The following is a 14,314-nucleotide window of genomic DNA, read 5'->3' on the forward strand; positions in this document are numbered from 1 at the left end:
TTCCAGAATAAGGGGTCATGATCTCAAGCTAAAGGGTAGTAGGTTCAGAAGCAATTTGCGGAAGCACTTCTTCTTCACAGAAAGTGTGGTTGATTCATGATATAAATGTCCATTAGAGGTGGTAAAGACAAACTCTGTGCGAGACTTCAAAAATGCTTGGGATACCCATACGGCTATCCTAAGAACTAGATAAATTTACACTTTTAAGAAATTATGGCCAGACTTCTTGGACTTATGGTTCTTGTCTGCTATCAAAATCTATGTTTCTGTGTAGCTAGGAATTTTCAGTTGTTGTGATCTGATCTAATATCCTAAAAATAATAATTTAATTTACCAAAGCTTTCAATAAAAATAATACCATATATACATTTAATAAGGGAAACTGTTAAATAATAACATTTAGTGGACTGCAGGAAAAATATTTTTGATCACCATTGTAAACCTTCCAGAACAACCCACACAAATGTATAACTAAACATTAATATTGTGTTTGCAGCTTTTACATTCTGTAATAGAGTTTGAGGGGACGATTCATTATGCTGCGAACGCAGCATTCATAAGACCGCTGCTCCTTAATTCGTCCACCACCTCTGATGCGGCGGACAGAAATCAGCCCGATCGGATACGAATGGGTTGATTGACACCCCCTGCTAGCAGCTGATTGGCCGCAAATGTGCAGGGGCCTTTATTGCACAAGCATTTCACGAGAAATGCTTGTGCAATGATAAATGCCGAGCTTATGCTGTCAGCATTTATCGATGTCGGGCGGACATTATCCACTACAGCAGATCATGTCCATCCAACAAATGATAAATCAGCCCCTGGGAGTCTACAAAGCTATCCTCCAAAAGCAGACAGATGTATCCTGATCAGTCAGAATTCTGAGAAAACTTCACCTCGCAGAACTCTTCTGGTGCATGAAGTTGGCCCTACTTTTGCTGAAGGCCTGGAAGAGGTGTGGTAAACATGCGACCCAAGATGGGGCAAGATTACAGGTGGAACACTAATAGTTATGCTCGAGCAATAAGGGGTATATCACTCATTTTATAGGCTGAAAGTAAACACGATTGCTTGAGAGCAAATCAAGCTAATGCTAAGTAAGTTATCTTGTCCTCAGAGCTCTGGTTAACTGTTTTGCAAAACAAAAAAGTGTCACAAAACACATCAAAGTACAATTACACTCATAATAACACCATATAATAATTCATTTATTTTTTAAATTGCACACAAATGTTCTAAGGGCTCAAGGTGTTAGAAAAAAAAAGTGGGCAAAGGGCTTTAACATAAACATACATACATATCTAAATATGTATATGTGTGTATATTTATATAATATATATATATATATATATATATATATATATATATATATATATATATATATATATATATATATTTATATATATATATATATATATATATATATATATACAGGGAGTGCAGAATTATTAGGCAAGTTGTATTTTTGAGAATTAATTTTATTATTGAACAACAACCATGTTCTCAATGAACCCAAAAAAATCATTAATATCAAAGCTGAATAGTGTTGGAAGTAGTTTTATTTTGTTTTTAGTTATAGTTATTTTAGGGGGATATCTGTGTGTGCAGGTGACTATTACTGTGCATAATTATTAGACAACTTAACAAAAAACAAATATATACCCATTTCAATTATTTATTTTTACCAGTGAAACCAATATAACATCTCAACATGCACAAATATACATTTCTGACATTCAAAAACAAAACAAAAACAAATCAGTGACCAATATAGCCACCTTTCTTTGCAAGGACACTCAAAAGCCTGCCATCCATGGATTCTGTCAGTGTTTTGATCTGTTCACCATCAACATTGCATGCAGCAGCAACCACAGCCTCCCAGACACTGTTCAGAGAGGTGTACTGTTTTCCCTCCTTGTAAATCTTACATTTGATGATGGACCACAGGTTCTCAATGGGGTTTAGATCAGGTGAACAAGGAGGCCATGTCATTAGATTTTCTTCTTTTATACCCTTTCTTGCCAGCCACGCTGTGGAGTACTTGGACGCGTGTGATGGAGTATTGTCCTGCATGAAAATCATGTTTTTCTTGAAGGATGCAGACTTCTTCCTGTACCACTGCTTGAAGAAGGTGTCTTCCAGAAACTGGCAGTAGGACTGGGAGTTGAGCTTGACTCCATCCTCAACCCGAAAAGGCCCCACAAGCTCATCTTTGATGATACCAGCCCAAACCAGTACTCCACCTCCACCTTGCTGGCGTCTGAGTCGGACTGGAGCTCTCTGCCCTTTACCAATCCAGCCACGGGCCCATCCATCTGGCCCATCAAGACTCACTCTCATTTCATCAGTCCATAAAACCTTAGAAAAATCAGTCTTGAGATATTTCTTGGCCCAGTCTTGACGTTTCAGCTTGTGTGTCTTGTTCAGTGGTGGTCGTCTTTCAGCCTTTCTTACCTTGGCCATGTCTCTGAGTATTGCACACCTTGTGCCTTTGGGCACTCCAGTGATGTTGCAGCTCTGAAATATGGCCAAAGTGGTGGCAAGTGGCATCTTGGCAGCCGCACGCTTGACTTTTCTCAGTTCATGGGCAGTTATTTTGCGCCTTGGTTTTTCCACACGCTTCTTGTGACCCTGTTGACTATTTTGAATGAAACGCTTGATTGTTCGATGATCACGCTTCAGAAGCATTGCAATTTTAAGAGTGCTGCATCCCTCTGCAAAATATCTCACTATTTTTGACTTTTCTGAGCCTGTCAAGTCCTTCTTTTGACCCATTTTGCCAAAGGAAAGGAAGTTGCCTAATAATTATGCACACCTGATATAGGGTGTTGATGTCATTAGACCACACCCCTTCTCATTACAGAGATGCATATCACCTAATATGCTTAATTGGTAGTAGGCTTTCGAGCCTATACAGCTTGGAGTAAGACAACATGCATAAAGAGGATGATGTGGTCAAAATACTCATTTGCCTAATAATTCTGCACTCCCTGTATATATGTCTATATATGTGTACATATGTATTTATATGTATGTAAATATATATATATATATATATAAATTTACAGACATATATACACATATAAATGCATACATATGTACACATATATAGACATATATATAAGTGAATTGGAGACCTTTGCAGTTAAGTAGAAAAAAAAACATAGTTGTGCAACATATTGTAAATATTTCACACTCCTATGTTCTGCACATAGCAAAATATGTTCTAAGTATTTATAAATAGATATACCTATATATATCTTTATATATCTACACCTATATACCTATATATAATTATGTATGAATAATTATATATATATATATATATATATATATGTATATATATATATATATATATATATATATATATATATATATATATATATATATATATATATACTGTATATATATATATATATATATATATATAGTACAAAAAAAAACATCATGTATTCAAGAATATATATTTATGAATAAATAGAAAATATTCTGCTATGTGAAGAACATTCAAATGTGAAATATTATTTTCATGTCAGGTTAGCGCACTTGAGTATATCTAATCAGGTTTGCACTCGAGTTGGTCCCCCCCACACACACACACACTTTTTTACTCCATTGACTTCAATGGGGAAATAGGTTATCGTGCACTCAATATTGTAAGTTCGTTCTTTTACGGACATCAGGTTAGCACACGAGCAGTAACTTTACTTTCAATTTGTAATAAGAGTGCAACCCGATGCACGTAAAAAGCTTACTTCTAGTGCAGTTAACACTCAAACTGGAGAGTTAAACATCACTTTACTTGTAATGTGGCCCATAAAGAGAAACACTGTCAGGTAAGTGTGATAAGGGACTACTAGCTGCTGCTATTGCACACAGAGCACAGATACACCCACAACAAAAACAGCAGCATGCATGCACAGTCCTCACAGCACTGCACAGTAAAGGGAGCTTTTGTGAAGCCTTATATAGGTGAATCTATTCTGAATGAAGCTGTGAGGATTCACTATGGCTGCTATGTATGATGTAGCAAACATATACAGCTCACATAGAGAAAAGTCTCATTACTGAATTGTGATGGAGGTGACATACAAAGGCATCTCCAGGTACCATATACAGGTGAAGGGCACACAGGGCTCCACAGGGAAAGGCATACTGTAACAGAAGGATTGCTGGGCCCTGCTCCATGTATAGATGTATAGAGGTATAACACACACACACACACACACAAAGAAAGTTGTGTGTTTTATTATTTAAATAGTAGTAGTATTTGGCATTGGCAAACTGTTGGTGTCCCAAAAGGTTACTAGAACAAAAAATAGCTGCCTGGCCAATATAACCTCTACATTTTAATCTGCTCAGCACAGCCAAGTTTTGCCAAGGATTACAGGTCACGTTTCTCCCTGTCTCTCTTCTACATTTGCCTATGTTAACCTCCTTTTTAACTGTTTTCCTTCTTTTTAAGTTATGAATATTCATTTGGCCTTTTAAAAACTTTTTTAAAGTCATCTTGAGGTACACATAAAAATGAGCATTTTTACAACAACAAGAATCAATATAAATCATATATACATCTCCCCTATGTGCTCTATTTTTCTCTTTTAAACATGACAGAGCAATAAGGAGGGAAGGGAATAAGAAAAAGTAAGGGGTATTGAAAGGATAGATATAATAACTGTCATAGTTACACATTTTAGTATGATATACTCACACATTTTGATAAACTCTAATATTCTCTCTGTTAACCCATTCAACTTAGTCCCGTACAGTGATATCAAGCATCAATTATTTAACTGTTATGTTTTACTTTTACTTTAGGTGTATGTATTTTGTCTACTTGTAGGCACACAGAAAACTGCTGGTATCTTGCTAATGTTAGAATTATCACAATATGTGGAAGTATTGATTTCTTTAGAGAGAAACGATTTGTGGAGGTATTTCCACATATTAAATGTGATGCCTAATAAGTTGCCATAAAAAAGACAGAATGAGAAGCTGATTGCCCTTTTGCCCTGACAAAGTCCCAATCACATGATGAAATGTGTTGGTGGGCAGGACCTCTGGTTGTATCATGTGTGTGAGAAGCTTGCAAAAATGAGTAACAACAGCAATTATATCAAATATCAGACTAATTAAGGTTGAAGTGAACTCAATAAGGACTTTGGATGATTATTCTGATATTTGTAAGATTACTTTGCAAATGTATATGAACTAAGCTCCTGATATCAGGAATACATCTCTAGACAAAGGGATTATAGTAAGAAACCATCAGAATTGTTGAAGTGTGTCTTTGACTTGTTAGAATTCTATATACACACATTTAGATGCTCAGAGCAGGCGGACAGGGTTATGGAGCAGCGATCTTTGTGACCGCTGCTTTATAACTGCTGTTTCTGGCGAGTCTGAGGACTCGCCAGAAACACAGGCCGTCAAGCTCCTTTCGGAGCTTGATAGGCCCCTATTTGTTCACTTAAATATTCTGAAAGGATTAACGTAACATTTTATATAAACACCCACTTAAAAGCTAGTGAAGCGTCAACTGGTCTCATTGGCATTGGCAACTAGGCTATAGTCACACATCGTTCCTTTGGGCTTACACAAAGGTTTGTTTCACTGCACTCTACTTGTAGTGGGTGATAGTCTTCCTGGAAACTTTTGTGAAGTTTAGTTCAGCTAACTTATATAACAGCTCATTCTGGAGTATAGCCAGGAAGTAAGTTGCATACTAAAAAGGGATACAGAAGCAACCTTATGCTTGTGCTATGATACACCAGCACCTCAACCTCCTTTAGCGTACAATAGAGTTCTCTTGCTAAAGCACTTATTACCCTAAGCATGAGTGTTCATTATGTTGTACGTTAATTTGAGTAGTAGGATGCCACATTCACATGTTCATACACCTGTTTGGTCATCTACTTGATTTTAAATAACTCTGAATATGTGTAAGTATGTAAATGCCAATGAAAAAAGGCCAATTTTTGGTCCACTCATATGTTTCCAGTGAAGGTAATGACGAGCTCATCAGACACCTTCTATTTAGATGTAGTAGTCTGAAAGTATTGTTTCTATTATAACAAAAAACAGAAATAATAGATTTTAACTTGAGTGCTTTTGTACTTTATTTATTCACAAATAATATCAAAAGCAGCAGGTTTATTCTTTCAAAAGTAACCTCAAGCTAAACGCCTTTCAGCCTTCTGCTTACTTCAAGATTATTAAATAGTAAAACCACACATCATTATATGTGCTATTCACATTTTACATTACTGTCTTTGTGTAATCCAAAGTTGAACACCTCAAGTAAGAAGAATATAGCTAGGTTCTTTTAGGTTCTAAGCACATACAGTATAGTATACTTTCATTATTATTATTATTATTATTATTATTATTAATCATGTAGGGTATATTATGCATCTTTAAAATCTCTATATTTTTATATTTGCAATTATATTCATGCCCAGTGGCTGATGATCCCAACTCACTGCTGTATTACTGTTTATTGGCTGTCAGGCACAGATTACAGCTGTATTGTTGCTTATTGGCTGCGAGGCACAATTTATGTAATAGTTTTGACAACAATAACATGTAAACAAAACAGCTGCTTAACAAAGGAGTAAAAAATATGAAACTTTCAAACAAACTGGCCACCTCCTGAATACACAATTTATAATATTTTAAGTACCCTTTTTTAGAAGCAAGTAATTTTTCGAATGGCATTTAAATAAAGGTTTATAGAGTACATGGTAAACATAGTATTATATTGTGACCAGAATTTGTATAGATTTTATTCACTTTTTGATAAACTAAGAAATTCCTGCAAACCATTAATTATGCATATTGTGCATAAAACCTATACCAATATTATTCTCTGTCTAAGCTACAGTATTGATTTAAAAAGTAAATGGAGAGTAATAGCAGAATCAATTTTCTGAGCTGATAGAGTTTTAATTCAATCAGTCAACCCCACGTACAAGGACCTTCTTATGAAAATATAAGGACTTCCATTTTCCTAATAATAGCTCCTAAAGGCTGAAACCACATTAAACATGTGCTGTAGACCTATGGGTATGGCTACCAATTCAAATTATATTCTGCATGCCCTTTTTTATTGCTATACTCAAGTATTAATGTAATTAAGGTAACGTGTGTTTTCCAATGCTTACTTTTTGTTTGAAGATCATTATAATTGTTAAATCATGAGAACCACAGTCTAAATTCCAAAATAATTTGTTACTGCATGATCATACATGTAACAAATACACCCACAAGATTAAAGGGATAGCGCTACCCAGGTGCTGAACCAAAAATGGGCCAGCTCCTATGCTTATATTCCTGTTTTTTCAAATAAAGATACCAAGAGAATGAAGAAAAAATGATAAAAGGAGTAAATTAGAAAGTTGCTTACAATGGCCTGCTCTATCTGAATCATGAAAGTTTCATCTTGCCTAGACTATTCCTTTAATGGGACTGAATTTGACTTGGCTATATTTACAATGCTCATTTTTATTGTTAGAGAAACTTAACAGCATGCATCAACTCATATTATACAGATTATTAGTGTTGGAATAATCATAGTTAAGGCAAACATCTAGCTTCACTTGCTTTACTAAAATTGTATCAGAAGCTAGTGTACTCGAAACAAACTGAATAAAAAATAACTAGAAAATGAGAAAACAATGTTTAGTAAAAGCCATTACCAAAGCGATTGTAGTATTATTGCTTTAATATATTCCTGTGTTCCAGAATAATAATCCTAAACAAAAAGGAAGATGGTTTAAACTCCCTGGCAATAAAAGATAATGGTGCTAGTTCACAATATGAAAAAACAATTAAGAATGTATAGGAACATGTGAAAAAAGCTGAAACACTAGCTAATGCTGTAAAAAAAAACATAGTCAAAATATAAGTATCCCTTATATTTAACTGTAAAATAAGATTATTAAAGACTACACAACCTAACTTGAGGGTGAGCAGAAAAATCAGAGTGGGAAAATAGTTGCCTCCTGTTTTTATTAAAATCCAACTCAATATAGCTTAAATAATGCATTTTATTACATGTTGCTTTTTAAATGCAGATAGACAAACAACTGAGATAGGTTAAAACTGATTGCTGGGGGGGTCATTAGACCAGTCTGCAGATTCATTTATTTATACAAATTGCAGCCTGTATGAAAGGAATAAGCCAATTTTACCACTGAGTCCCAAAAGGAACCGATGAGATTATCTTACTGACCCAACTGGCAAGAGCAAGGGATGGTATCAGATAATATTTTGAAGAATAACTCTAAGAATAATTGATGAATATGTCTGGACAAAGAAAGTCTGTGAGTAATGGTGCAAAGCTGGGGTTGCAAAAGAAGATACATGAAACATTTTTTAGAAAGATAACGTAAAAAAAAAAAGCATGCTTCGTCTTCATGATTTGGAAATAGAAAAAGTATCATGTTCAAAAGAAAAGGAAAGCATCAACATCCTGTATGTATCAAGCATCCACAATGTAGTATAAGGGATATGTGAATGCAATGTCTGCTGATTGGTTAATAATTGCTTGGGAGAAAGATAAAAACAGGTAGGCACTTCACAAAGGAAAATACATATCCCACCAATGATAATATTTGTATTCCAAAATAGATGTCCTTAAAAAACTGGCAAACAAGCTTGTCTTTACAATGACATTTACAACAAATAGTGAAATTATCGATTCCCAGAGTTGACTATAAGGTTTGAGAAAGGCTTTAGTAGCCAAACTGTCAAGGTTTTGATGCCACCTAATGATAGGTGTGCAGTCATCATGTAGCACCTGAGCACTTCAATTCTGGTGTCAGTCATGAATTCCTTCAGAAAATGTTTGGAAAAACATTATGAATATATCTACAGTCTATGAAATAAAAAACAAAAAATAGTTATGCAAAATGCACAATTTACTGATAATACGATCAAAATATTATTTAAGCACTAATTCACATATAAATATTGCATTTGAAGTAATATATTATATGCATTAGCTTTACTCATTTTGTTCTAACATTTCCTGACATATTTTTTATAACATGTCACATTAACATATTTTTAACAAACAAAATGATGTATTTTCATATACTCTAAAAAGATAAAGAAAATCTTTTAAGTTATGGCAGCGATAAAATTGTGAGATTAAAATCCTCCATGAGGAAGAAGTCTATAATAAGTTATGCTAGAGACCAAGCTCTCAGGCCAGGTAGGAGCCTGTGTGTCCTTTGCAATCTTTTGAAATACTGTTGAAGCAAAACAATTAGAGGAAACACAAATTAGTCTGAATCTACAAGGAATGGCTATTGCAAAGTCAAATGCATGTGGATCTTTGCTTCTGGGAAAGCACTAGGAAACTTTAAGGCTTCCCCAGGTGCCACCATAACTATGTAATAATAATTGTTGAGATACCACTGTCTGAATTAAACCTTATGATGATGGCAGCCATCTTGTTCTTCGCAGCCATCTTGTTCCTCGCAGCCATTTTGTAATGAATAGACTTTATTATACTGGGGTATTATGCAGTGAGAATTATATGCATGTTATGAGTTTCTTTAGCTATTCGGCCTTGCCAATGTACCCTGGCCTAATGCCTAGAAGTAAGATAGAATAAGATAATGTAAACAAGAGGCTTTAGACACTCGGTTGTCTCTGCAGATGGTAGTTTGTTATGACTCTGTAAATATTGTTATGAGAAACTCATGTTCCAGTTTTTCCTTGTAAATTGCTCTGTATAACTGTGTAAGATGACGCGGTCCTAACGTGTCATCCCCTTAACCCTGTATGTCACTATAAGAAAGGCTTGCACTGTGCAATAAACAGAATTGGCTTTCGATCATAATGCTGCGTGGTCTGAGTCATTCTAAGGGGCCCTTATCAGGTAATCTACATATGCCTCAGGTGGTACACTAGGCCCCAGGCTTTGGCCTGCACTGACACTTACCCCCTGAAGGGGACACCTAACAGTTTTGGTGTCAGAAGTGGGATTCGCAGTGAGTAACTATGAGTGCTTTTACCATGCTTTCTTTCTGTGAATTTGAACCTAAATTTAGTCTGGTAATAGGTGTTGATAATATATGATATAAGGTTAAATGGGTTCCTGTGGTTGAAGCACAGGTTTGCGGAGGTTAAAGTCCTGCCGGCAGTTGTGATACCCCTCCAGACAGGTAATCAGTCCTGTGCTGGGACACGACAGGTATTGTGAGTCCTGTCGGTGATAAGCGCGCAAGAAATATATGAATGCCAGTTGACGGGAGGATTTTTTAAGATAAACTCCCCCGGGCGAACGTGGCAGTGAAGTGAGTAAGTCTCACGTGTGTTGAAGTTTCCCATATTCATTCCCATAATAGAGTTTTGCTACCCACCTGAAGCTCATGTTGATATCTGATGCTTGCTTTTGCTGCTATATAAAATTATGCTGTGCGTAGAAAATATTAAGTGGCTGTGCATGTTAATTGTGGCTATTATTGTATTGAGAAAGGGGAACTGCTCATAGATAAGAATGCACAGAGAAAATTACATGTATAAGGTAAAAGAAAAGAAGAGTTAATAGTTTCTGCAAAAGACAGAAATATTTTTTAAAAAAACACGGTCAGTAAGTACTGCTGTTTGATAAATATAGAAATCTCTGTTTTAAAGAATGTAGCAGGCAAAGAAGGGGGGCCACCACTGAGCGCGCACTTAGCTCAGAAAAGAAAAAAAAAAGAGAGAAAAGAAATCCTGTCTCCGTTTGTAAGATTTTTTTGTTTGCTTGCAGTAACAAAACTGAAATTTTGTATATTGAGATGCATAATGTGTGATGGTCTGTAGGTTCTCACTATGGTATGCGTGTAACAGATTTACTTTGGACCAGGAACAGAATGTATTATTTGAAAATGATTGTCTCAAACCCTGCAAAAGTGGCCATTTTGTGGGGTTTCGGAAAAAAAGAAAAAATGCATTGTGGAAATGGTGAAAAGTTAATCTAGTGTTTTTTATATATATATATGTATGTCGTACGCTAGAAAATAGATGCTTTTCTGAGAAAGGAAAAAAGGGAGTGAATCTCTGGTATGCGAGATGGAATGAACTTCTGTATCGTAATAATGTTTCCTTCTGTTTCTCTGCTGGGAAATCAGACGTTTTTAGAAGATATTTGGTAATGTTATTTTATATAACTGTATTTCAAAGTCACCAGCATGTTTTAAGTATGTGGTATTCATATGCAGTTTTAGTTTTAAGTGATAATTGTGTGGCGGCATGTAAAGATATGATATTGTTTTTGCAAGTGAAGTAACGGCTTTGAAAGTGCGATGGTATGGGATTTTTGTCACGCTCTGGTAAATATGAAATTGTTTCTGGTATGATTAATGGGTTAACGTATGTTGTATTTGTAAGGTCTGTGCACGGCGTGGGTGCACACAATGAAATATATTTATAGGCTGTAATTGAAAGTTTTTCTAAAAGGGCGTCCGTTTTTGTTGCAAGTAAATTAATCTGCAGGTCATGCTACAGTACAGAGGTGAAATTGGTGTGGTAAATCATACAAGCAGCCTAGATTGTGGTTAGGATATACATATGTAATTTGCGTGATGAATGGTTAGTCCTTAAAGGGACAGTTCACTGTAACAAGGTGTTGCTATTAATGTATTGTCCATGACTTGTTACACAAGCGGCATATTATCTTATATTGGTCTGGAAAATCAGAGCTCAGTGCGTAGATGGAGCAATAGAAAATTGTCATTTTCTTATTTAAAGAACCAGTGCAATAACCCTGTATTAGTAGTTTGCTAAATATATTTTTAGAGACCTTTCTTTGTATATATTTATTTTAAATTTGCTGTTCAGATAGCAGATATTTTTTTTGCAGCATAACTTAATTCTCTCTGTAATGCAAACTGAAGTGATAAGTTGTCTACAATTTTAGTGTAGGGATCCGTGAGACTAGCGGACAGAAAAAAAAAAAAAAAAAAACAAGAAAAAACAGAGGAGTGAAAATATTTAAAGGGATACAGGAAAACTGGTATAACATCTGAGAATTTAAGGGAATATTTACATAAAAGACGATGAGGTTTACTGTAAGCCTAACACTAGTATATTTCACTGTGTTAGCAGTTTCAATTAAAGATTATTTTTAATTTGGTTAAAATGTCCCTTTAATTAGCCTGCATCCCACTGTGAGTGCGTTCTTATGCTGCTTATGCTTGTTTAGGCTATTTAATGAACGTCAGTATACATTTTCTTTATTATAAGGATCATTGGGATTAATTTAAAGGAGAAATTGTATTAGTATTTCTTTTTCAGAAAGCTTATTTTTTGTTGTGTTATATACGGTTGTTATATTTGGCTGGACAACTGCAGAATGGGGAATATCAAATTATATACAACGTTAAATCCAATAATTTTGTTGTGGTTAAACTAATTAGCTTTTATCACGTTTTAGTGTGAATTTTATATTTTTAAGCAGTAAACAGTGTTTCTCCTTTAAGTAGAAATGAAACTTTGAGCTTGCCTCACTATCCTTGAGAAGAATGATAACACTGTGCATGTTTTGGTTTTTTTTTGGCTTTGTTACAGAGAGAACAATTTGCACTGTACATTTAAAGCGACAGTACTGGTGTTCTATGTTATAAAAAATGATAACTATAAATTGCTCACTACAAAGAAACAAGTATTTATATTATATTCTGTCATAGAATATAGCTTAAAAAATGATAATTTTATTTCTGTGGCTGTCAAACTGTATCTCACAGATATAACTCTTTGTTATTTAAAATAACCCCCACTGCGTTCAATAAATAAATGAGATATTATTTAATGAAGTGATTTCAGTGACACTTTAAAAATATATATAGTTATTTGGTTATTAACTAGTCTACCACTATTATTGCAATGACTTTGATTGCTGCTTAACAGTTAAGCCGTGGTCTATAAGGTGTCTAGAAATAAACACCCCTAAAACAAATGATGCACAGTTTATCTGATTCTACTGCATTTATATAACTAGCTAATTTATCTGTTCACAGTTTTGGTTTTATTTATATGGCTTACGTGTATTCTGTCTCTTGGTGTTGTAATGAGATTTATACAGCCTGTGATAAGAGGCAGTCCTCAAAGGTTTAAAAAAATTAGCATATAAGCCTACCTATGTTTGGTTTAATCTAGGAAGGTTGGTTAAAATTAAAAGTCCTATCTGAATAATGAATTTTCATTTATCCTAGAATGTCCCTTTAACAGTGGCTACTGTGGTTATCTGATCTTTCCCAAATAAGCGCAATTTTATTTGTGCAATCTGCAACTTAAGTTTCTTGGGCATCTGCTGTGATTGCTTTCTTTGTGTGATATTAAAGTTTTGTACATAGTGGATGTTTTTAATTGTTTGTCATGTTCTGAGTGTGTTGCATTTCAGCGAATGTCAGAATATGTGTTGCATTCTAAGTTAATTGTGGTTGTTTGAAATTTGTGTCAGCAGCTAATGTTTCGTTTTGTGTAAGACAAGAACGATTGGTTTTCATTGTTTGTTATGTTTTTCTCTTTTGTGGACAGCATATTGAATTGTGAAGTGTATTTCATTTTGCTTGCTATTGAGAATTGTCTCTGCATGAGTGGAGTGCATGATTTATCGTTTAGTTTCTTGTTATCTTGTGTTTGCGTGTCACATGAGATGTTTCACGCAAACATGGGGGAAGTATTGATGAGTATTGATGAATATCTTTATGTAATGGAGGAGATTATTTTTAGGAGGTGAACCTACAACGTTTTGAATCTCCTCGTACAATGTTATTGTGTTAATTTCAGATGCCTAAAATGTTTTATTTTTCTATGTGGTTCTTAACACTATATTTGTATTTGCAGGATGAGAGTATGCTGTCTTCAGAGATTGAAACACACTAACTGAATTATTTTTGAGTTTCCATATTTAGGTAAAATCTGTACAGGCAAAATTCCATAAGTGCACTCTTCAAAAGATTAAAGATTGAAAGCAAGTAAACCTTTAAAGAAAGAAAAGATAAAGATGAAAGACCTTTTGTCAAGCTTGTTTTAACCATCATACTGCAGTAAAAAAAGTTACTGAACTATCTTTGGATCCATTCTTTGCTTTGCATGCTGGTACCAGCCCCAGAACTGGACTCTGGGTAATCCATGACTGTTTCCTCTGATGTGTGTCTTCAGGACATAAAGACTATCCTTCTCTGGACTGTGCCTTACCGCTCGATATGGAAGTCCTGTTATGCTGTTACAGGATCAACCAATTAAATTAGGGGAGTATTGTTTTAACCCTATTCCTTATATTGCTTGTTTTGTATTCTCTTGTATTTGTTTTATT

This window comes from Bombina bombina, chromosome 2 (assembly GCF_027579735.1).
Source record: "Bombina bombina isolate aBomBom1 chromosome 2, aBomBom1.pri, whole genome shotgun sequence".
NCBI classification, from domain to species: Eukaryota; Metazoa; Chordata; class Amphibia; order Anura; family Bombinatoridae; genus Bombina; species Bombina bombina.